The sequence below is a fragment of the Rhinichthys klamathensis genome, unplaced genomic scaffold (genome assembly GCF_029890125.1).
Source record: "Rhinichthys klamathensis goyatoka isolate OS25496 unplaced genomic scaffold, OSU_Roscu_1.1 h1tg000095l_1, whole genome shotgun sequence".
Classification (NCBI taxonomy): Eukaryota; Metazoa; Chordata; class Actinopteri; order Cypriniformes; family Leuciscidae; genus Rhinichthys; species Rhinichthys klamathensis.
This window is the reverse complement of record NW_026606634.1, coordinates 1994694-2015093: the sequence shown is the minus strand read 5'-3', so window position 1 is coordinate 2015093 and position 20400 is coordinate 1994694. Positions and strand designations below refer to the sequence as shown.

General features: G+C 37.9%; 47 non-coding genes across 47 annotated transcripts; all 47 read right to left on the bottom strand.

Moving 5' to 3' along the window:
- Positions 1-930: 930 nt before the first annotated feature.
- trnac-gca (transfer RNA cysteine (anticodon GCA)) lies at positions 931-1002 on the bottom strand. The gene has a single exon. It is a non-coding gene; the product is annotated as a tRNA-Cys (tRNA).
- Positions 1003-1475: 473 nt separating this feature from the next.
- trnac-gca (transfer RNA cysteine (anticodon GCA)) lies at positions 1476-1547 on the bottom strand. Its single transcript has one exon. It is a non-coding gene; the product is annotated as a tRNA-Cys (tRNA).
- Positions 1548-1683: 136 nt separating this feature from the next.
- trnac-gca (transfer RNA cysteine (anticodon GCA)) lies at positions 1684-1755 on the bottom strand. The gene has a single exon. It is a non-coding gene; the product is annotated as a tRNA-Cys (tRNA).
- A 141-nt stretch (positions 1756-1896) lies between these two features.
- On the bottom strand, positions 1897-1968 carry trnac-gca (transfer RNA cysteine (anticodon GCA)). The gene has a single exon. It is a non-coding gene; the product is annotated as a tRNA-Cys (tRNA).
- Positions 1969-2103: 135 nt separating this feature from the next.
- Positions 2104-2175, bottom strand: trnac-gca (transfer RNA cysteine (anticodon GCA)). The gene has a single exon. It is a non-coding gene; the product is annotated as a tRNA-Cys (tRNA).
- A 972-nt stretch (positions 2176-3147) lies between these two features.
- trnac-gca (transfer RNA cysteine (anticodon GCA)) lies at positions 3148-3219 on the bottom strand. Its single transcript has one exon. It is a non-coding gene; the product is annotated as a tRNA-Cys (tRNA).
- A 350-nt stretch (positions 3220-3569) lies between these two features.
- Positions 3570-3641, bottom strand: trnac-gca (transfer RNA cysteine (anticodon GCA)). The gene has a single exon. It is a non-coding gene; the product is annotated as a tRNA-Cys (tRNA).
- Positions 3642-3786: 145 nt separating this feature from the next.
- Positions 3787-3858, bottom strand: trnac-gca (transfer RNA cysteine (anticodon GCA)). The gene has a single exon. It is a non-coding gene; the product is annotated as a tRNA-Cys (tRNA).
- A 779-nt stretch (positions 3859-4637) lies between these two features.
- Positions 4638-4709, bottom strand: trnac-gca (transfer RNA cysteine (anticodon GCA)). Its single transcript has one exon. It is a non-coding gene; the product is annotated as a tRNA-Cys (tRNA).
- Positions 4710-4854: 145 nt separating this feature from the next.
- trnac-gca (transfer RNA cysteine (anticodon GCA)) lies at positions 4855-4926 on the bottom strand. Its single transcript has one exon. It is a non-coding gene; the product is annotated as a tRNA-Cys (tRNA).
- Positions 4927-5052: 126 nt separating this feature from the next.
- Positions 5053-5124, bottom strand: trnac-gca (transfer RNA cysteine (anticodon GCA)). Its single transcript has one exon. It is a non-coding gene; the product is annotated as a tRNA-Cys (tRNA).
- A 144-nt stretch (positions 5125-5268) lies between these two features.
- Positions 5269-5340, bottom strand: trnac-gca (transfer RNA cysteine (anticodon GCA)). Its single transcript has one exon. It is a non-coding gene; the product is annotated as a tRNA-Cys (tRNA).
- A 343-nt stretch (positions 5341-5683) lies between these two features.
- On the bottom strand, positions 5684-5755 carry trnac-gca (transfer RNA cysteine (anticodon GCA)). The gene has a single exon. It is a non-coding gene; the product is annotated as a tRNA-Cys (tRNA).
- A 550-nt stretch (positions 5756-6305) lies between these two features.
- trnac-gca (transfer RNA cysteine (anticodon GCA)) lies at positions 6306-6377 on the bottom strand. Its single transcript has one exon. It is a non-coding gene; the product is annotated as a tRNA-Cys (tRNA).
- A 353-nt stretch (positions 6378-6730) lies between these two features.
- trnac-gca (transfer RNA cysteine (anticodon GCA)) lies at positions 6731-6802 on the bottom strand. The gene has a single exon. It is a non-coding gene; the product is annotated as a tRNA-Cys (tRNA).
- Positions 6803-7248: 446 nt separating this feature from the next.
- Positions 7249-7320, bottom strand: trnac-gca (transfer RNA cysteine (anticodon GCA)). The gene has a single exon. It is a non-coding gene; the product is annotated as a tRNA-Cys (tRNA).
- A 145-nt stretch (positions 7321-7465) lies between these two features.
- On the bottom strand, positions 7466-7537 carry trnac-gca (transfer RNA cysteine (anticodon GCA)). Its single transcript has one exon. It is a non-coding gene; the product is annotated as a tRNA-Cys (tRNA).
- A 569-nt stretch (positions 7538-8106) lies between these two features.
- On the bottom strand, positions 8107-8178 carry trnac-gca (transfer RNA cysteine (anticodon GCA)). The gene has a single exon. It is a non-coding gene; the product is annotated as a tRNA-Cys (tRNA).
- Positions 8179-8322: 144 nt separating this feature from the next.
- trnac-gca (transfer RNA cysteine (anticodon GCA)) lies at positions 8323-8394 on the bottom strand. The gene has a single exon. It is a non-coding gene; the product is annotated as a tRNA-Cys (tRNA).
- Positions 8395-8539: 145 nt separating this feature from the next.
- Positions 8540-8611, bottom strand: trnac-gca (transfer RNA cysteine (anticodon GCA)). The gene has a single exon. It is a non-coding gene; the product is annotated as a tRNA-Cys (tRNA).
- A 353-nt stretch (positions 8612-8964) lies between these two features.
- trnac-gca (transfer RNA cysteine (anticodon GCA)) lies at positions 8965-9036 on the bottom strand. Its single transcript has one exon. It is a non-coding gene; the product is annotated as a tRNA-Cys (tRNA).
- A 446-nt stretch (positions 9037-9482) lies between these two features.
- trnac-gca (transfer RNA cysteine (anticodon GCA)) lies at positions 9483-9554 on the bottom strand. The gene has a single exon. It is a non-coding gene; the product is annotated as a tRNA-Cys (tRNA).
- Positions 9555-9699: 145 nt separating this feature from the next.
- On the bottom strand, positions 9700-9771 carry trnac-gca (transfer RNA cysteine (anticodon GCA)). The gene has a single exon. It is a non-coding gene; the product is annotated as a tRNA-Cys (tRNA).
- Positions 9772-10340: 569 nt separating this feature from the next.
- trnac-gca (transfer RNA cysteine (anticodon GCA)) lies at positions 10341-10412 on the bottom strand. The gene has a single exon. It is a non-coding gene; the product is annotated as a tRNA-Cys (tRNA).
- Positions 10413-10556: 144 nt separating this feature from the next.
- On the bottom strand, positions 10557-10628 carry trnac-gca (transfer RNA cysteine (anticodon GCA)). The gene has a single exon. It is a non-coding gene; the product is annotated as a tRNA-Cys (tRNA).
- A 145-nt stretch (positions 10629-10773) lies between these two features.
- Positions 10774-10845, bottom strand: trnac-gca (transfer RNA cysteine (anticodon GCA)). The gene has a single exon. It is a non-coding gene; the product is annotated as a tRNA-Cys (tRNA).
- Positions 10846-11198: 353 nt separating this feature from the next.
- trnac-gca (transfer RNA cysteine (anticodon GCA)) lies at positions 11199-11270 on the bottom strand. Its single transcript has one exon. It is a non-coding gene; the product is annotated as a tRNA-Cys (tRNA).
- A 235-nt stretch (positions 11271-11505) lies between these two features.
- On the bottom strand, positions 11506-11577 carry trnac-gca (transfer RNA cysteine (anticodon GCA)). Its single transcript has one exon. It is a non-coding gene; the product is annotated as a tRNA-Cys (tRNA).
- Positions 11578-12363: 786 nt separating this feature from the next.
- Positions 12364-12435, bottom strand: trnac-gca (transfer RNA cysteine (anticodon GCA)). Its single transcript has one exon. It is a non-coding gene; the product is annotated as a tRNA-Cys (tRNA).
- Positions 12436-12994: 559 nt separating this feature from the next.
- Positions 12995-13066, bottom strand: trnac-gca (transfer RNA cysteine (anticodon GCA)). The gene has a single exon. It is a non-coding gene; the product is annotated as a tRNA-Cys (tRNA).
- A 559-nt stretch (positions 13067-13625) lies between these two features.
- On the bottom strand, positions 13626-13697 carry trnac-gca (transfer RNA cysteine (anticodon GCA)). The gene has a single exon. It is a non-coding gene; the product is annotated as a tRNA-Cys (tRNA).
- Positions 13698-14133: 436 nt separating this feature from the next.
- Positions 14134-14205, bottom strand: trnac-gca (transfer RNA cysteine (anticodon GCA)). The gene has a single exon. It is a non-coding gene; the product is annotated as a tRNA-Cys (tRNA).
- Positions 14206-14529: 324 nt separating this feature from the next.
- On the bottom strand, positions 14530-14601 carry trnac-gca (transfer RNA cysteine (anticodon GCA)). Its single transcript has one exon. It is a non-coding gene; the product is annotated as a tRNA-Cys (tRNA).
- A 559-nt stretch (positions 14602-15160) lies between these two features.
- On the bottom strand, positions 15161-15232 carry trnac-gca (transfer RNA cysteine (anticodon GCA)). Its single transcript has one exon. It is a non-coding gene; the product is annotated as a tRNA-Cys (tRNA).
- Positions 15233-15668: 436 nt separating this feature from the next.
- Positions 15669-15740, bottom strand: trnac-gca (transfer RNA cysteine (anticodon GCA)). The gene has a single exon. It is a non-coding gene; the product is annotated as a tRNA-Cys (tRNA).
- A 126-nt stretch (positions 15741-15866) lies between these two features.
- trnac-gca (transfer RNA cysteine (anticodon GCA)) lies at positions 15867-15938 on the bottom strand. The gene has a single exon. It is a non-coding gene; the product is annotated as a tRNA-Cys (tRNA).
- Positions 15939-16281: 343 nt separating this feature from the next.
- trnac-gca (transfer RNA cysteine (anticodon GCA)) lies at positions 16282-16353 on the bottom strand. Its single transcript has one exon. It is a non-coding gene; the product is annotated as a tRNA-Cys (tRNA).
- A 354-nt stretch (positions 16354-16707) lies between these two features.
- On the bottom strand, positions 16708-16779 carry trnac-gca (transfer RNA cysteine (anticodon GCA)). The gene has a single exon. It is a non-coding gene; the product is annotated as a tRNA-Cys (tRNA).
- A 229-nt stretch (positions 16780-17008) lies between these two features.
- trnac-gca (transfer RNA cysteine (anticodon GCA)) lies at positions 17009-17080 on the bottom strand. The gene has a single exon. It is a non-coding gene; the product is annotated as a tRNA-Cys (tRNA).
- A 229-nt stretch (positions 17081-17309) lies between these two features.
- trnac-gca (transfer RNA cysteine (anticodon GCA)) lies at positions 17310-17381 on the bottom strand. Its single transcript has one exon. It is a non-coding gene; the product is annotated as a tRNA-Cys (tRNA).
- Positions 17382-17526: 145 nt separating this feature from the next.
- trnac-gca (transfer RNA cysteine (anticodon GCA)) lies at positions 17527-17598 on the bottom strand. The gene has a single exon. It is a non-coding gene; the product is annotated as a tRNA-Cys (tRNA).
- Positions 17599-17724: 126 nt separating this feature from the next.
- On the bottom strand, positions 17725-17796 carry trnac-gca (transfer RNA cysteine (anticodon GCA)). Its single transcript has one exon. It is a non-coding gene; the product is annotated as a tRNA-Cys (tRNA).
- A 569-nt stretch (positions 17797-18365) lies between these two features.
- Positions 18366-18437, bottom strand: trnac-gca (transfer RNA cysteine (anticodon GCA)). The gene has a single exon. It is a non-coding gene; the product is annotated as a tRNA-Cys (tRNA).
- A 144-nt stretch (positions 18438-18581) lies between these two features.
- Positions 18582-18653, bottom strand: trnac-gca (transfer RNA cysteine (anticodon GCA)). Its single transcript has one exon. It is a non-coding gene; the product is annotated as a tRNA-Cys (tRNA).
- Positions 18654-18798: 145 nt separating this feature from the next.
- Positions 18799-18870, bottom strand: trnac-gca (transfer RNA cysteine (anticodon GCA)). Its single transcript has one exon. It is a non-coding gene; the product is annotated as a tRNA-Cys (tRNA).
- A 353-nt stretch (positions 18871-19223) lies between these two features.
- Positions 19224-19295, bottom strand: trnac-gca (transfer RNA cysteine (anticodon GCA)). The gene has a single exon. It is a non-coding gene; the product is annotated as a tRNA-Cys (tRNA).
- Positions 19296-19945: 650 nt separating this feature from the next.
- trnac-gca (transfer RNA cysteine (anticodon GCA)) lies at positions 19946-20017 on the bottom strand. Its single transcript has one exon. It is a non-coding gene; the product is annotated as a tRNA-Cys (tRNA).
- Positions 20018-20400: the final 383 nt, after the last annotated feature.

Here is a 20400-nt window from a genome sequence, read left to right as displayed (position 1 = left end):
TGAAGTGATTGGCTTGTTGGAAACTAGCATAACAGTACCAAAGATCACATTCAAATTGGGACATGATAAAGGGGGCATTCGGATTTGAACCGGGGACCTCTTGATCTGCAGTCAAATGGTCTACCACTGAGCTATACCCCCTTTTAAATAAACATTTTCAAAGTAAAAAAAATAAATATCAGGAATTTTCTCAACTACACCAGTATAAGGAAAACGAATGAAGTGATTGGCTTGTTGGAAACTATAAGAGTACCAGAGATCACATTCAAGTTGGGACATGATAAAGGGGGCACTCGGATTTGAACCGGGGACCTCTTGATCTGCAGTCAAATGCTCTACCACCCAGCTATACCCCCTTTAAACTAAACATTTTCAAAGTAAAAAAAAAATATCAGGAATTTTCTCAACTACACCAGTATAAGGTAAAAGAATGAAGTGATTGGCTTGTTGGAAACAAGCATAACAGTACCAAAGATCACATTCAGATTGGGACATGATAAAGGGGGCACTCGGATTTGAACCGGGGACCTCTTGATCTGCAGTAAAATGCTCTACCACTGAGCTATACCCCCTTTCAAATAATTTTTTTCAAAGTAAACAAAAAAATATCAGGAATTTTCTCAACTACACCAGTATAAGGAAAACGAATGAAGTGATTGGCTTGTTGGAAACTATAAGAGTACCAGAGATCACATTCAAATTGGGACATGAAAAAGGGGGCACTCGGATTTGAACCGGGGACCTCTTGATCTGCAGTCAAATGCTCTACCACAGAGCTATACCCCCTTTCAAATAAACATTTTCAAAGTAAAAAAAAAAAAATCAGGAATTTTCTCAACTACACCAGTATAAGGTAAAAGAATGAAGTGATTGGCTTGTTGGAACTAGCATAAGAGTACCAAAGATCACATTCAGATTGGGACATGATAAAGGGGGCACTCGGATTTGAACCGGGGACCTCTTGATCTGCAGTCAAATGCTCTACCACTGAGCTATACCCCCTTTCAAATAAACAATTTCAAAGTAAAAAAAAAAAATCAGGAATTTTCTCAATTACACCAGTATAAGATAAAAGAATGAAGTGATTGGCTTGTTGGAAACTATAAGAGTACCAGAGATCACATTCAAATTGGGACATGATAAAGGGGGCACTCGGATTTGAACCGGGGACCTCTTGATCTGCAGTCAAATGCTCTGCCACTGAGCTACAACCCCTTTTAGATAAATTTTCAAAGTAAAAAAAAAAATTCTGAGGAATTTTCTAAAATTCGTCTGTATAAGGTAAAATAATGAAGTGTTTGGCTTGTTGGAAACTAGCATAACAGTACCAAAGATCACATTGAGATGACCTTTTTTCAAAGTTAAAAAAGTTCTAGTAATTTTCTTAAATTCGTCTGTAGAAGGAAAATAACAAAGGGTTTTGCTTGGGAACTAGGATATCAGCACCAAAGATTTGGTCGGAGTTGGACATGCAAAGGGGGCACTCGGATTTGAACCGGGGACCTCTTGATCTGCAGTCAAATGCTCTACCACTGAGCTATACCCCCTTTCAATGACCTTTTTTCAAAGTTAAAAAAGTTCCAGTAATTTTCTTAAATTCGTCTGTAGAAGGAAAATAACAAAGGGTTTTGCTTGTGAACTAGGATATCAGCACCAAAGAGTTGGTCGGAGTTGGACATGCAAAGGGGGCACTCGGATTTGAACCGGGGACCTCTTGATCTGCAGTCAAATGCTCTACCACTGAGCTATACCCCCTTTCAAATCAATTTTTTCAAAGTAAACAAAAAATATTAGGAATTTTCTCAACTACACCAGTATAAGGAAAACGAATGAAGTGATTGGCTTGTTGGAAACTATAAGAGTACCAAAGATCACATTCAGATTGGGACATGATAAAGGGGGCACTTGGATTTGAACCGGGGACCTCTTGATCTGCAGTCAAATGCTCTACCACTGAGCTATACCCCCTTCAATGACCTCTTTTCAAAGTTAAAAAAGTTCCAGTAATTTTCTTAAATTCGTCTGTAGAAGGAAAATAACAAAAGGTTTTGCTTGTGAACTAGGATATCAGCACCAAAGAGTTGGTCGGAGTTGGACATGCAAAGGGGGCACTCGGATTTCAACCGGGGACCTCTTGATCTGCAGTCAAATGCTCTACCACTGAGCTATACCCCCTTTCAAAAAAAAAATTCAGAGGAATTTTCTTAAATTCGTCTGTATAAGGTAAAAGAATAAAGTGATTGGCTTGTTGGAAACTAGCATAACAGTACCAAAGATCACATTCAGATTGGGATATGATAAAGGGGGCACTCGTATTTGAACCGGGGACCTCTTGATCTGCAGTCAAATGCTCTACCACTGAGCTATACCCCCTTTCAAAAAAAAAATTCTGAGGAATTTTCTTAAATTCGTCTGAATAAGGTAAAAGAATAAAGTGATTGGCTTGTTGGAAACTAGCATAACAGTACCAAAGATCACATTCAGATTGGGACATGATAAAGGGGACACTCGTATTTGAACCGGGGACCTCTTGATCTGCAGTCAAATGCTCTACCACTGAGCTATACCCCCTTTCAAATAATTTTTTTTTCAAAGTAAACAAAAAAATATCAGGAATTTTCTCAACTACACCAGTATAAGGTAAAAGAATGAAGTGATTGGCTTGTTGGAAACTATAAGAGTACCAGAGATAACATTCAAATTGGGACATGAAAAAGGGGGCACTCGGATTTGAACCGGGGACCTCTTGATCTGCAGTCAAATGCTCTACCACCCAGCTATACCCCCTTTAAACTAAACATTTTCAAAGTAAAAAAAAAATATCAGGAATTTTCTCAACTACACCAGTATAAGGTAAAAGAATGAAGTGATTGGCTTGTTGGAAAGTAGCATAAGAGTACCAAAGATCACATTCAGATTGGGACATGATAAAGGGGGCACTCGGATTTGAACAGGGGACCTCTTAATCTGCAGTCAAATGCTCTACCACTGAGCTATACCCCCTTTCTAATAAACATATTCAAAGTAAAAAAAAAATATCAGGAATTTTCTCAACTACACCAGTATAAGGTAAAAGAATGAAGTGATTGGCTTGTTGGAAACTAGCATAACAGTACCAAATATCACATTCAGATTGGGACATGATAAAGGGGGCACTCGGATTTGAACCGGGGACCTCTTGATCTGCAGTCAAATGCTCTACCACTGAGCTATACCCCCTTTCAATGACCTTTTTTCAAAGTTAAAAAAGTTCCAGTCATTTTCTTAAATTCGTCTGTAGAAGGAAAATAACAAAGGGTTTTGCTTGTGAACTAGGATATCAGCACCAAAGAGTTGGTCGGAGTTGGACATGCAAAGGGGGCACTCGGATTTGAATCGGGGACCACTTGATCTGCAGTCAAATGCTCTACCACTGAGCTATACCCCCTCTCAAAGACTTTTTTTCAAAGTTAAGAAAGTTCCAGGAATTTTCTTAAATTCGTCTGTATAAGGTAAAAGAATGAAGTGATTGGCTTGTTGGAAACTAGCATAACAGTACCGAAGATCACATTCAAATTGGGACATGATAAAGGGGGCACTCGGATTTGAACCGGGGACCTCTTGATCTGCAGTCAAATGCTCTACCACTGAGCTATACCCCCTTTCAAATAAACATTTTCAAAGTAAAAAAAAAAAAATCTGGAATTTTCTCTACTACACCAGTATAAGGTAAAAGAATGAAGTGATTGGCTTGTTGGAAACTAGCATAACAGTACCAAAGATCACATTCAAATTGGGACATGATAAAGGGGGCACTCGGATTTGAACCGGGGACCTCTTGATCTGCAGTCAAATGCTCTACCACTGAGCTATACCCCCTTTCAAATAACTATTTTCAAAGTAAAAAAGAAAAAATATCAGGAATTTTCTCAACTACACCAGTATAAGGTAAAAGAATGAAGTGATTGGCTTTTTGGAACCTAGCATAACAGTACCAAAGATCACATTCAAATTGGGACATGATAAAGGGGGCACTCGGCTTTGAACCGGGGACCTCTTGATCTGCAGTCAAATGCTCTACCACTGAGCTATACCACCTTTCAATTACCTTTTTTCAAAGTAACAAAAGTTCCAGTAATTTTCTTAAATTCGTCTGTAGAAGGAAAATAACAAAGTGTTTTGCTTGTGAACTAGGATATCAGCACCGAAGAGTTGGTCGGAGTTGGACATGCAAGGGGGGTATTCGGATTTGAACCGGGGACCTCTTGATCTGCAGTTAAATGCTCTACCACTGAGCTATACCCCCTCTCAATGACATTTTTTCAAAGTTAAAAAAGTTCCAGGAATTTTCTTAAATTCGTCTGTATAAGGTAAAAGAATGAAGTGATTGGCTTGTTGGAAACTAGCATAACAGTACCAAAGATCACATTCAGATTGGGACATGATAAAGGGGGCATTCGGATTTGAACCGGGGACCTCTTGATCTGCAGTCAAATGCTCTGCCACTGAGCTATACCCCCTTTTAGATACATTTTTTAAAGTAAAAAAAAAATTCTGAGGAATTTTCTTAAATTCGTCTGTATAAGGTAAAAGAATAAAGTGATTGGCTTGTTGGAAACTAGCATAACAGTACCAAAGATCACATTGGGACATGATAAAGGGGGCACTCGGATTTGAACCGGGGACCTCTTGATCTGCAGTCAAATGCTCTACCACTGAGCTATACCCCCTTTCAAATAAACATTTTCAAAGTAAAAAAAAAAATATCAGGAATTTTCTCAACTACACCAGTATAAGGTAAAAGAATGAAGTGATTGGCTTGTTGGAAACTAGCATAACAGTACCAAAGATCACATTCAAATTGGGACATGATAAAGGGGGCACTCGGATTTGAACCGGGGACCTCTTGATCTGCAGTCAAATGCTCTACCACTGAGCTATACCCACTTTCAAAAAAAAAATTCTGAGGAATTTTCTTAAATTCGTCTGTATAAGGTAAAAGAATGAAGTGATTGGCTTGTTGGAAACTAGCATAACAGTACCAAAGATCACATTCAGATTGGGACATGATAAAGGGGGCACTCGGATTTGAACCGGGGACCTCTTGATCTGCAGTCAAATGCTCTGCCACTGAGCTATACCCCCTTTTAGATAAATTTTTTAAAGTAAAAAAAAAATTCTGAGGAATTTTCTTAAATTCGTCTGTATAAGGTAAAAGAATAAAGTGATTGGCTTGTTGGAAACTAGCATAACAGTACCAAAGATCACATTCAAATTGGGACATGATAAAGGGGGCACTCGGATTTCAACCGGGGACCTCTTGATCTGCAGTCAAATGCTCTACCACTGAGCTATACCCCCTTTCAAAAAAAAAATTCTGAGGAATTTTCTTAAATACGTCTGTATAAGGTAAAAGAATAAAGTGATTGGCTTGTTGGAAACTAGCATAACAGTACCAAAGATCACATTCAGATTGGGACATGATAAAGGGGGCACTCGTATTTGAACCGGGGACCTCTTGATCTGCAGTCAAATGCTCTACCACTGAGCTATACCCCCTTTCAAATAAACATTTTCAAAGTAAAAAAAAAAATATCAGGAATTTTCTCAACTACACCAGTTTAAGGTAAAAGAATGAAGTGATTGGCTTGTTGGAAACTAGCATAACAGTACCAAAGATCACATTCAAATTGGGACATGATAAAGGGGGCACTCGGATTTGAACCGGGGACCTCTTGATCTGCAGTCAAATGCTCTACCACTGAGCTATACCCCCTTCCAAATAAACATTTTCAAAGTAAAAAAAAAAATATCAGGAATTTTCTCTACTACACCAGTATAAGGTAAAAGAATGAAGTGATTGGCTTGTTGGAAACTAGCATAACAGTACAAAAGATCACATTAAGATTGGGACATGATAAAGGGATGATAAAGATTGGGACTCTTGACCTGCAGGCAAATGCTCTGCCACTGAGCTATACCCCCTTTCAGATAAATTTTTCAAAGTAAAAAAAAAAATCTGAGGAATTTTCTAAAATTTGTCTGTATAAGGTAAAAGAATGAAGTGATTGGCTTGTTGGGAACTAGCATAACAGTACCAAAGATCACATTCAAATTGGGACATGATAAAGGGGGCACTCGGATTTGAATGGGGACCTCTTGATCTGCAGTCAAATGCTCTACCACTGAGCTATACCCCCTTTCAAAAAAAAAATTCTGAGGAATTTTCTTAAATTCGTCTGTATAAGGTAAAAGAATAAAGTGATTGGCTTGTTGGAAACTAGCATAACAGTACCAAAGATCACATTCAAATTGGGACATGATAAAGGGGGCACTCGGATTTGAACCGGGGACCTCTTGATCTGCAGTCAAATGCTCTACCACTGAGCTATACCCCCTTTCAAATAAACATTTTCAAAGTAAAAAAAAAAATATCAGGAATTTTCTCAACTACACCAGTATAAGGTAAAAGAATGAAGTGATTGGCTTGTTGGAAACTAGCATAACAGTACAAAAGATCACATTAAGATTGGGACATGATAAAGGGATGATAAAGATTGGGACTCTTGACCTGCAGGCAAATGCTCTGCCACTGAGCTATACCCCCTTTCAGATACATTTTTCAAAGTAAAAAAAAAAATCTGAGGAATTTTCTAAAATTTGTCTGTATAAGGTAAAAGAATGAAGTGATTGGCTTGTTGGAAACTAGCATAACAGTACCAAAGATCACATTCAGATTGGGACATGATAAAGGGGGCACTTGGATTTGAACCGGGGACCTCTTGATCTGCAGTCAAATGCTCTACCACTGAGCTATACCCCCTTTTAGATACATTTTTCAAAGTAAAAAAAAAAAATCCGCGGAATTTTCTTAAATTCGTCTGTATAAGGTAAAAGAATGAAGTGATTGGCTTGTTGGAAACTAGCATAACAGTACCAAAGATCACAATTTTCTTAAATTCGTCTGTATAAGGTAAAAGAATGAAGTGATTGGCTTGTTGGAAACTAGCATAACAGTACCAAAGATCACATTCAAATTGTGACATGATAAACGGGGCACTCGGATTTGAACCGGGGACCTCTTGATCTGCAGTCAAATGCTCTACCACTGAGCTATAACCCCTTTCAAACAAACATTTTCAAAGTAAAAAAAAAAAAAAATCAGGATTTTCTCAACTACACCAGTATAAGGTAAAAGAATGAAGTGATTGGCTTGTTGGAACCTAGCATAACAGTACCAAAGATCACATTCAAATTGGGACATGATAAAGGGGGCACTCGGATTTGAACCGGGGACCTCTTGATCTGCAGTCAAATGCTCTACCACTGAGCTATACCCCCTTTCAAATAAACATTTTCAAAGTAAAAAAAAAAAAATCTGGAATTTTCTCTACTACACCAGTATAAGGTAAAAGAATGAAGTGATTGGCTTGTTGGAAACTAGCATAACAGTACCAAAGATCACATTCAAATTGGGACATGATAAAGGGGGCACTCGGATTTGAACCGGGGACCTCTTGATCTGCAGTCAAATGCTCTACCACTGAGCTATACCCCCTTTCAAATAACTATTTTCAAAGTAAAAAAAAAAAAATATCAGGAATTTTCTCAACTACACCAGTATAAGGTAAAAGAATGAAGTGATTGGCTTGTTGGAACCTAGCATAACAGTACCAAAGATCACATTCAAATTGGGACATGATAAAGGGGGCACTCGGCTTTGAACCGGGGACCTCTTGATCTGCAGTCAAATGCTCTACCACTGAGCTATACCACCTTTCAATTACCTTTTTTCAAAGTTACAAAAGTTCCAGTAATTTTCTTAAATTCGTCTGTAGAAGGAAAATAACAAAGTGTTTTGCTTGTGAACTAGGATATCAGCACCAAAGAGTTGGTCGGAGTTGGACATGCAAGGGGGGTATTCGGATTTGAACCGGGGACCTCTTGATCTGCAGTTAAATGCTCTACCACTGAGCTATACCCCCTCTCAATGACATTTTTTCAAAGTTAAAAAAGTTCCAGGAATTTTCTTAAATTCGTCTGTATAAGGTAAAAGAATGAAGTGATTGGCTTGTTGGAAACTAGCATAACAGTACCAAAGATCACATTCAGATTGGGACATGATAAAGGGGGCACTCGGATTTGAACCGGGGACCTCTTGATCTGCAGTCAAATGCTCTGCCACTGAGCTATACCCCCTTTTAGATAAATTTTTTAAAGTAAAAAAAAAATTCTGAGGAATTTTCTTAAATTCGTCTGTATAAGGTAAAAGAATAAAGTGATTGGCTTGTTGGAAACTAGCATAACAGTACCAAAGATCACATTCAAATTGGGACATGATAAAGGGGGCACTCGGATTTGAACCGGGTACCTCTTGATCTGCAGTCAAATGCTCTACCACTGAGCTATACCCCCTTTCAAATAAACATTTTCAAAGTAAAAAAAAAAATATCAGGAATTTTCTCAACTACACCAGTATAAGGTAAAAGAATGAAGTGATTGGCTTGTTGGAAACTAGCATAACAGTACCAAAGATCACATTCAAATTGGGACATGATAAAGGGGGCTCTCGGATTTGAACCGGGGACCTCTTGATCTGCAGTCAAATGCTCTACCACTGAGCTATACCCCCTTTCAAATAAACATTTTCAAAGTAAAAAAAAAAATATCAGGAATTTTCTCTACTACACCAGTATAAGGTAAAAGAATGAAGTGATTGGCTTGTTGGAAACTAGCATAACAGTACAAAAGATCACATTAAGATTGGGACATGATAAAGGGATGATAAAGATTGGGACTCTTGACCTGCAGGCAAATGCTCTGCCACTGAGCTATACCCCCTTTCAGATACATTTTTCAAAGTAAAAAAAAAAATCTGAGGAATTTTCTAAAATTTGTCTGTATAAGGTAAAAGAATGAAGTGATTGGCTTGTTGGAAACTAGCATAACAGTACCAAAGATCACATTCAGATTGGGACATGATAAAGGGGGCACTTGGATTTGAACCGGGGACCTCTTGATCTGCAGTCAAATGCTCTACCACTGAGCTATACCCCCTTTTAGATACATTTTTCAAAGTAAAAAAAAAAAATCCGCGGAATTTTCTTAAATTCGTCTGTATAAGGTAAAAGAATGAAGTGATTGGCTTGTTGGAAACTAGCATAACAGTACCAAAGATCACAATTTTCTTAAATTCGTCTGTATAAGGTAAAAGAATGAAGTGATTGGCTTGTTGGAAACTAGCATAACAGTACCAAAGATCACATTCAAATTGTGACATGATAAACGGGGCACTCGGATTTGAACCGGGGACCTCTTGATCTGCAGTCAAATGCTCTACCACTGAGCTATAACCCCTTTCAAACAAACATTTTCAAAGTAAAAAAAAAAAAATATCAGGATTTTCTCAACTACACCAGTATAAGGTAAAAGAATGAAGTGATTGGCTTGTTGGAACCTAGCATAACAGTACCAAAGATCACATTCAAATTGGGACATGATAAAGGGGGCACTCGGATTTGAACCGGGGACCTCTTGATCTGCAGTCAAATGCTCTACCACTGAGCTATACCCCCTTTCAAATAAACATTTTCAAAGTAAAAAAAAAAAAATCTGGAATTTTCTCTACTACACCAGTATAAGGTAAAAGAATGAAGTGATTGGCTTGTTGGAAACTAGCATAACAGTACCAAAGATCACATTCAAATTGGGACATGATAAAGGGGGCACTCGGATTTGAACCGGGGACCTCTTGATCTGCAGTCAAATGCTCTACCACTGAGCTATACCCCCTTTCAAATAACTATTTTCAAAGTAAAAAAAAAAAAATATCAGGAATTTTCTCAACTACACCAGTATAAGGTAAAAGAATGAAGTGATTGGCTTGTTGGAACCTAGCATAACAGTACCAAAGATCACATTCAAATTGGGACATGATAAAGGGGGCACTCGGCTTTGAACCGGGGACCTCTTGATCTGCAGTCAAATGCTCTACCACTGAGCTATACCACCTTTCAATTACCTTTTTTCAAAGTTACAAAAGTTCCAGTAATTTTCTTAAATTCGTCTGTAGAAGGAAAATAACAAAGTGTTTTGCTTGTGAACTAGGATATCAGCACCAAAGAGTTGGTCGGAGTTGGACATGCAAGGGGGGTATTCGGATTTGAACCGGGGACCTCTTGATCTGCAGTTAAATGCTCTACCACTGAGCTATACCCCCTCTCAATGACATTTTTTCAAAGTTAAAAAAGTTCCAGGAATTTTCTTAAATTCGTCTGTATAAGGTAAAAGAATGAAGTGATTGGCTTGTTGGAAACTAGCATAACAGTACCAAAGATCACATTCAGATTGGGACATGATAAAGGGGGCACTCGGATTTGAACCGGGGACCTCTTGATCTGCAGTCAAATGCTCTGCCACTGAGCTATACCCCCTTTTAGATAAATTTTTTAAAGTAAAAAAAAAATTCTGAGGAATTTTCTTAAATTCGTCTGTATAAGGTAAAAGAATAAAGTGATTGGCTTGTTGGAAACTAGCATAACAGTACCAAAGATCACATTCAAATTGGGACATGATAAAGGGGGCACTCGGATTTGAACCGGGTACCTCTTGATCTGCAGTCAAATGCTCTACCACTGAGCTATACCCCCTTTCAAATAAACATTTTCAAAGTAAAAAAAAAAATATCAGGAATTTTCTCAACTACACCAGTATAAGGTAAAAGAATGAAGTGATTGGCTTGTTGGAAACTAGCATAACAGTACCAAAGATCACATTCAAATTGGGACATGATAAAGGGGGCTCTCGGATTTGAACCGGGGACCTCTTGATCTGCAGTCAAATGCTCTACCACTGAGCTATACCCCCTTTCAAATAAACATTTTCAAAGTAAAAAAAAAAATATCAGGAATTTTCTCTACTACACCAGTATAAGGTAAAAGAATGAAGTGATTGGCTTGTTGGAAACTAGCATAACAGTACAAAAGATCACATTAAGATTGGGACATGATAAAGGGATGATAAAGATTGGGACTCTTGACCTGCAGGCAAATGCTCTGCCACTGAGCTATACCCCCTTTCAGATAAATTTTTCAAAGTAAAAAAAAAAATCTGAGGAATTTTCTAAAATTTGTCTGTATAAGGTAAAAGAATGAAGTGATTGGCTTGTTGGAAACTAGCATAACAGTACCAAAGATCACATTCAGATTGGGACATGATAAAGGGGGCACTCGGATTTGAACCGGGGACCTCTTGATCTGCAGTCAAATGCTCTACCACTGAGCTATACCCCCTTTTAGATACATTTTTCAAAGTAAAAAAAAAAAATCCGCGGAAGTTTCTTAAATTCGTCTGTATAAGGTAAAAGAATGAAGTGATTGGCTTGTTGGAAACTAGCATAACAGTACCAAAGATCACAATTTTCTTAAATTCGTCTGTATAAGGTAAAAGAATGAAGTGATTTGCTTGTTGGAAACTAGCATAACAGTACCAAGTACCAAAGATCACATTCAAATTGGGACATGATAAAGGGGGCACTCGGATTTGAACCGGGGACCTCTTGATCTGCAGTCAAATGCTCTACCACTGAGCTATACCCCCTTTCAAATAAACATTTTCAAAGTAAAAAAAAAAAAATCTGGAATTTTCTCTACTACACCAGTATAAGGTAAAAGAATGAAGTGATTGGCTTGTTGGAAACTAGCATAACAGTACCAAAGATCACATTCAAATTGGGACATGATAAAGGGGGCACTCGGATTTGAACCGGGGACCTCTTGATCTCTAGTCAAATGCTCTACCACTGAGCTATACCCCCTTTCAAATAACTATTTTCAAAGTAAAAAAAAAAAAATATCAGGAATTTTCTCAACTACACCAGTATAAGGTAAAAGAATGAAGCGATTGGCTTGTTGGAACCTAGCATAACAGTACCAAAGATCACATTCAAATTGGGACATGATAAAGGGGGCACTCGGCTTTGAACCGGGGACCTCTTGATCTGCAGTCAAATGCTCTACCACTGAGCTATACCACCTTTCAATTACCTTTTTTCAAAGTTACAAAAGTTCCAGTAATTTTCTTAAATTCGTCTGTAGAAGGAAAATAACAAAGTGTTTTGCTTGTGAACTAGGATATCAGCACCAAAGAGTTGGTCGGAGTTGGACATGCAAGGGGGGTATTCGGATTTGAACCGGGGACCTCTTGATCTGCAGTTAAATGCTCTACCACTGAGCTATACCACCTCTCAATGACATTTTTTCAAAGTTAAAAAAGTTCCAGGAATTTTCTTAAATTCGTCTGTATAAGGTAAAAGAATGAAGTGATTGGCTTGTTGGAAACTAGCATAACAGTACCAAAGATCACATTCAGATTGGGACATGATAAAGGGGGCACTCGGATTTGAACCGGGGACCTCTTGATCTGCAGTCAAATGCTCTGCCACTGAGCTATACCCCCTTTTAGATAAATTTTTTAAAGTAAAAAAAAAATTCTGAGGAATTTTCTTAAATTCGTCTGTATAAGGTAAAAGAATAAAGTGATTGGCTTGTTGGAAACTAGCATAACAGTACCAAAGATCACATTCAGATTGGGACATGATAAAGGGGGCACTCGGATTTCAACCGGGGACCTCTTGATCTGCAGTCAAATGCTCTACCACTGAGCTATACCCCCTTTCAAATAAACATTTTCAAAGTAAAAAAAAAAATATCAGGAATTTTCTCAACTACACCAGTATAAGGTAAAAGAATGAAGTGATTGGCTTGTTGGAAACTAGCATAACAGTACCAAAGATCACGTTCAAATTGGGACATGATAAAGGGGGCACTCGGATTTGAACCGGGGACCTCTTGATCTGCAGTCAAAAGCTCTACCACTGAGCTATACCCACTTTCAAAAAAAAAATTCTGAGGAATTTTCTTAAATTCGTCTGTATAAGGTAAAAGAATGAAGTGATTGGCTTGTTGGAAACTAGCATAACAGTACCAAAGATCACATTCAGATTGGGACATGATAAAGGGGGCACTCGGATTTGAACCGGGGACCTCTTGATCTGCAGTCAAATGCTCTGCCACTGAGCTATACCCCCTTTTAGATAAATTTTTTTAAGTAAAAAAAAAATTCTGAGGAATTTTCTTAAATTCGTCTGTATAAGGTAAAAGAATAAAGTGATTGGCTTGTTGGAAACTAGCATAACAGTACCAAAGATCACATTCAAATTGGGACATGATAAAGGGGGCACTCGGATTTCAACTGGGGACCTCTTGATCTGCAGTCAAATGCTCTACCACTGAGCTATACCCCCTTTCAAAAAAAAAATTCTGAGGAATTTTCTTAAATACGTCTGTATAAGGTAAAAGAATAAAGTGATTGGCTTGTTGGAAACTAGCATAACAGTACCAAAGATCACATTCAGATTGGGACATGATAAAGGGGGCACTCGTATTTGAACCGGGGACCTCTTGATCTGCAGTCAAATGCTCTACCACTGAGCTATACCCCCTTTCAAATAAACATTTTCAAAGTAAAAAAAAAAATATCAGGAATTTTCTCAACTACACCAGTATAAGGTAAAAGAATGAAGTGATTGGCTTGTTGGAAACTAGCATAACAGTACCAAAGATCACATTCAAATTGGGACATGATAAAGGGGGCACTCAGATTTGAACCGGGGACCTCTTGATCTGCAGTCAAATGCTCTACCACTGAGCTATACCCCCTTTCAAATAAACATTTTCAAAGTAAAAAAAAAAATATCAGGAATTTTCTCTACTACACCAGTATAAGGTAAAATAATGAAGTGATTGGCTTGTTGGAAACTAGCATAACAGTACAAAAGATCACATTAAGATTGGGACATGATAAAGGGATGATAAAGATTGGGACTCTTGACCTGCAGGCAAATGCTCTGCCACTGAGCTATACCCCCTTTCAGATAAATTTTTCAAAGTAAAAAAAAAAATCTGAGGAATTTTCTAAAATTTGTCTGTATAAGGTAAAAGAATGAAGTGATTGGCTTGTTGGAAACTAGCATAACAGTACCAAAGATCACAATTTTCTTAAATTCGTCTGTATAAGGTAAAAGAATGAAGTGATTGGCTTGTTGGAAACTAGCATAACAGTACCAAAGATCACATTCAAATTGGGACATGATAAAGGGGGCACTCGGATTTGAACCGGGGACATCTTGATCTGCAGTCAAATGCTCTACCACTGAGCTATACCCCCTTTCAAAAAAAAAATTCTGAGGAATTTTCTTAAATTCGTCTGGATAAGGTAAAAGAATGAAGTGATTGGCTTGTTGGAAACTAGCATAACAGTACCAAAGATCACATTCAAATTGGGACATGATAAAGGGGGCACTCGGATTTGAACCGGGGACATCTTGATCTGCAGTCAAAAGCTCTACCACTGAGCTATACCCACTTTCAAAAAAAAAATTCTGAGGAATTTTCTTAAATTCGTCTGTATAAGGTAAAAGAATGAAGTGATTGGCTTGTTGGAAACTAGCATAACAGTACCAAAGATCACATTCAGATTGGGACATGATAAAGGGGGCACTCGGATTTGAACCGGGGACCTCTTGATCTGCAGTCAAATGCTCTGCCACTGAGCTATACCCCCTTTTAGATAAATTTTTTAAGTAAAAAAAAAAATTCTGAGGAATTTTCTTAAATTCGTCTGTATAAGGTAAAAGAATAAAGTGATTGGCTTGTTGGAAACTAGCATAACAGTACCAAAGATCACATTCAAATTGGGACATGATAAAGGGGGCACTCGGATTTCAACTGGGGACCTCTTGATCTGCAGTCAAATGCTCTACCACTGAGCTATACCCCCTTTCAAAAAAAAAATTCTGAGGAATTTTCTTAAATACGTCTGTATAAGGTAAAAGAATAAAGTGATTGGCTTGTTGGAAACTAGCATAACAGTACCAAAGATCACATTCAGATTGGGACATGATAAAGGGGGCACTCGTATTTGAACCGGGGACCTCTTGATCTGCAGTCAAATGCTCTACCACTGAGCTATACCCCCTTTCAAATAAACATTTTCAAAGTAAAAAAAAAAATATCAGGAATTTTCTCAACTACACCAGTATAAGGTAAAAGAATGAAGTGATTGGCTTGTTGGAAACTAGCATAACAGTACCAAAGATCACATTCAAATTGGGACATGATAAAGGGGGCACTCAGATTTGAACCGGGGACCTCTTGATCTGCAGTCAAATGCTCTACCACTGAGCTATACCCCCTTTCAAATAAACATTTTCAAAGTAAAAAAAAAAATATCAGGAATTTTCTCTACTACACCAGTATAAGGTAAAAGAATGAAGTGATTGGCTTGTTGGAAACTAGCATAACAGTACAAAAGATCACATTAAGATTGGGACATGATAAAGGGATGATAAAGATTGGGACTCTTGACCTGCAGGCAAATGCTCTGCCACTGAGCTATACCCCCTTTCAGATAAATTTTTCAAAGTAAAAAAAAAAATCTGAGGAATTTTCTAAAATTTGTCTGTATAAGGTAAAAGAATGAAGTGATTGGCTTGTTGGAAACTAGCATAACAGTACCAAAGATCACAATTTTCTTAAATTCGTCTGTATAAGGTAAAAGAATGAAGTGATTGGCTTGTTGGAAACTAGCATAACAGTACCAAAGATCACATTCAAATTGGGACATGATAAAGGGGGCACTCGGATTTGAACCGGGGACATCTTGATCTGCAGTCAAATGCTCTACCACTGAGCTATACCCCCTTTCAAAAAAAAAATTCTGAGGAATTTTCTTAAATTCGTCTGGATAAGGTAAAAGAATGAAGTGATTGGCTTGTTGGAAACTAGCATAACAGTACCAAAGATCACATTCAAATTGGGACATGATAAAGGGGGCACTCGGATTTGAACCGGGGACATCTTGATCTGCAGTCAAATGCTCTACCACTGAGCTATACCCCCTTTCAAAAAAAAAATTCTGAGGAATTTTCTTAAATTCGTCTGGATAAGGTAAAAGAATAAAGTGATTGGCTTGTTGGAAACTAGCATAACAGTACCAAAGATCACATTCAGATTGGGACATGATAAAGGGGGCACTCGTATTTGAACCGGGGACCTCTTGATCTGCAGTCAAATGCTCTACCACTGAGCTATACCCCCTTTCAAATAAACATTTTCAAAGTAAAAAAAAAAATATCAGGAATTTTCTCAACTACACCAGTATAAGGTAAAAGAATGAAGTGATTGGCTTGTTGGAAACTAGCATAACAGTACCAAAGATCACATTCAAATTGGGACATGATAAAGGGGGCACTCGGATTTGAACCGGGGACCTCTTGATCTGCAGTCAAATGCTCTACCACTGAGCTACACCCCCTTTCAAATAAACATTTTCAAAGTAAAAAAAAAAAATATCAGGAATTTTCTCTACTACACCAGTATAAGGTAAAAGAATGAAGTGATTGGCTTGTTGGAAACTAGCATAACAGTACAAAAGATCACATTAAGATTGGGACATGATAAAGGGATGATAAAGATTGGGACTCTTGATCTGCAGTCAAATGCTCTGCCACTGAGCTATACCCCCTTTCAGATAAATTTTTCAAAGTAAAAAAAAAAATCTGAGGAATTTTCTAAAATTTGTCTGTATAAGGTAAAAGAATGAAGTGATTGGCTTGTTGGAAACTAGCATAACAGTACCAAAGATCACATTCAGATTGGGACATGATAAAGGGGGCACTCGGATTTGAACCGGGGACCTCTTGATCTGCAGTCAAATGCTCTACCACTGAGCTATACCCCCTTTTAGATCAATTTTTCAAAGTAAAAAAAAAAAAATCCGCGGAATTTTCTTAAATTCGTCTGTATAAGGTAAAAGAATGAAGTGATTGGCTTGTTGGAAACTAGCATAACAGTACCAAAGATCACAATTTTCTTAAATTCGTCTGTATAAGGTAAAAGAATGAAGTGATTGGCTTGTTGGAAACTAGCATAACAGTACCAAAGATCACATTCAAATTGGGACATGATAAAGGGGGCACTCGGATTTGAACCGGGGACCTCTTGATCTGCAGTCAAATGCTCTACCACTGAGCTATACCCCCTTTTAGATCAATTTTTCAAAGTAAAAAAAAAAAAATCCGCGGAATTTTCTTAAATTCGTCTGTATAAGGTAAAAGAATGAAGTGATTGGCTTGTTGGAAACTAGCATAACAGTACCAAAGATCACAATTTTCTTAAATTCGTCTGTATAAGGTAAAAGAATGAAGTGATTGGCTTGTTGGAAACTAGCATAACAGTACCAAAGATCACATTCAAATTGGGACATGATAAAGGGGGCACTCGGATTTGAACCGGGGACCTCTTGATCTGCAGTCAAATGCTCTACCACTGAGCTATACCCCCTTTCAAATAAACATTTTCAAAGTAAAAAAAAAAAAATCTGGAGTTTTCTCTACTACACCAGTATAAGGTAAAAGAATGAAGTGATTGGCTTGTTGGAAACTAGCATAACAGTACCAAAGATCACATTCAAATTGGGACATGATAAAGGGGGCACTCGGATTTGAACCGGGGACATCTTGATCTGCAGTCAAATGCTCTACCACTGAGCTATACCCCCTTTCAAAAAAAAAATTCTGAGGAATTTTCTTAAATTCGTCTGGATAAGGTAAAAGAATAAAGTGATTGGCTTGTTGGAAACTAGCATAACAGTACCAAAGATCACATTCAAATTGGGACATGATAAAGGGGGCACTCGGATTTGAACCGGGGACCTCTTGATCTGCAGTCAAATGCTCTACCACTGAGCTATACCCCCTTTCAAATAACTATTTTCAAAGTAAAAAAAAAAAAATATCAGGAATTTTCTCAACTACACCAGTATAAGGTAAAAGAATGAAGTGATTGGCTTGTTGGAACCTAGCATAACAGTACCAAAGATCACATTCAAATTGGGACATGATAAAGGGGGCACTCGGCTTTGAACCGGGGACCTCTTGATCTGCAGTCAAATGCTCTACCACTGAGCTATACCACCTTTCAATTACCTTTTTTCAAAGTTACAAAAGTTCCAGTAATTTTCTTAAATTCGTCTGTAGAAGGAAAATAACAAAGTGTTTTGCTTGTGAACTAGGATATCAGCACCAAAGAGTTGGTCGGAGTTGGACATGCAAGGGGGGTATTCGGATTTGAACCGGGGACCTCTTGATCTGCAGTTAAATGCTCTACCACTGAGCTATACCCCCTCTCAATGACATTTTTTCAAAGTTAAAAAAGTTCCAGGAATTTTCTTAAATTCGTCTGTATAAGGTAAAAGAATGAAGTGATTGGCTTGTTGGAAACTAGCATAACAGTACCAAAGATCACATTCAGATTGGGACATGATAAAGGGGGCACTCGGATTTGAACCGGGGACCTCTTGATCTGCAGTCAAATGCTCTGCCACTGAGCTATACCCCCTTTTAGATAAATTTTTTAAAGTAAAAAAAAAATTCTGAGGAATTTTCTTAAATTCGTCTGTATAAGGTAAAAGAATAAAGTGATTGGCTTGTTGGAAACTAGCATAACAGTACCAAAGATCACATTCAAATTGGGACATGATAAAGGGGGCACTCGGATTTGAACCGGGTACCTCTTGATCTGCAGTCAAATGCTCTACCACTGAGCTATACCCCCTTTCAAATAAGCATTTTCAAAGTAAAAAAAAAAATATCAGGAATTTTCTCAACTACACCAGTATAAGGTAAAAGAATGAAGTGATTGGCTTGTTGGAAACTAGCATAACAGTACCAAAGATCACATTCAAATTGGGACATGATAAAGGGGGCTCTCGGATTTGAACCGGGGACCTCTTGATCTGCAGTCAAATGCTCTACCACTGAGCTATACCCCCTTTCAAATAAACATTTTCAAAGTAAAAAAAAAAATATCAGGAATTTTCTCTACTACACCAGTATAAGGTAAAAGAATGAAGTGATTGGCTTGTTGGAAACTAGCATAACAGTACAAAAGATCACATTAAGATTGGGACATGATAAAGGGATGATAAAGATTGGGACTCTTGACCTGCAGGCAAATGCTCTGCCACTGAGCTATACCCCCTTTCAGATAAATTTTTCAAAGTAAAAAAAAAAATCTGAGGAATTTTCTAAAATTTGTCTGTATAAGGTAAAAGAATGAAGTGATTGGCTTGTTGGAAACTAGCATAACAGTACCAAAGATCACATTCAGATTGGGACATGATAAAGGGGGCACTCGGATTTGAACCGGGGACCTCTTGATCTGCAGTCAAATGCTCTACCACTGAGCTATACCCCCTTTTAGATACATTTTTCAAAGTAAAAAAAAAAAATCCGCGGAAGTTTCTTAAATTCGTCTGTATAAGGTAAAAGAATGAAGTGATTGGCTTGTTGGAAACTAGCATAACAGTACCAAAGATCACAATTTTCTTAAATTCGTCTGTATAAGGTAAAAGAATGAAGTGATTTGCTTGTTGGAAACTAGCATAACAGTACCAAAGATCACATTCAAATTGGGACATGATAAAGGGGGCACTCGGCTTTGAACCGGGGACCTCTTGATCTGCAGTCAAATGCTCTACCACTGAGCTATACCACCTTTCAATTACCTTTTTTCAAAGTTACAAAAGTTCCAGTAATTTTCTTAAATTCGTCTGTAGAAGGAAAATAACAAAGTGTTTTGCTTGTGAACTAGGATATCAGCACCAAAGAGTTGGTCGGAGTTGGACATGCAAGGGGGGTATTCGGATTTGAACCGGGGACCTCTTGATCTGCAGTTAAATGCTCTACCACTGAGCTATACCACCTCTCAATGACATTTTTTCAAAGTTAAAAAAGTTCCAGGAATTTTCTTAAATTCGTCTGTATAAGGTAAAAGAATGAAGTGATTGGCTTGTTGGAAACTAGCATAACAGTACCAAAGATCACATTCAGATTGGGACATGATAAAGGGGGCACTCGGATTTGAACCGGGGACCTCTTGATCTGCAGTCAAATGCTCTGCCACTGAGCTATACCCCCTTTTAGATAAATTTTTTAAAGTAAAAAAAAAATTCTGAGGAATTTTCTTAAATTCGTCTGTATAAGGTAAAAGAATAAAGTGATTGGCTTGTTGGAAACTAGCATAACAGTACCAAAGATCACATTCAGATTGGGACATGATAAAGGGGGCACTCGGATTTCAACCGGGGACCTCTTGATCTGCAGTCAAATGCTCTACCACTGAGCTATACCCCCTTTCAAATAAACATTTTCAAAGTAAAAAAAAAAATATCAGGAATTTTCTCAACTACACCAGTATAAGGTAAAAGAATGAAGTGATTGGCTTGTTGGAAACTAGCATAACAGTACCAAAGATCACGTTCAAATTGGGACATGATAAAGGGGGCACTCGGATTTGAACC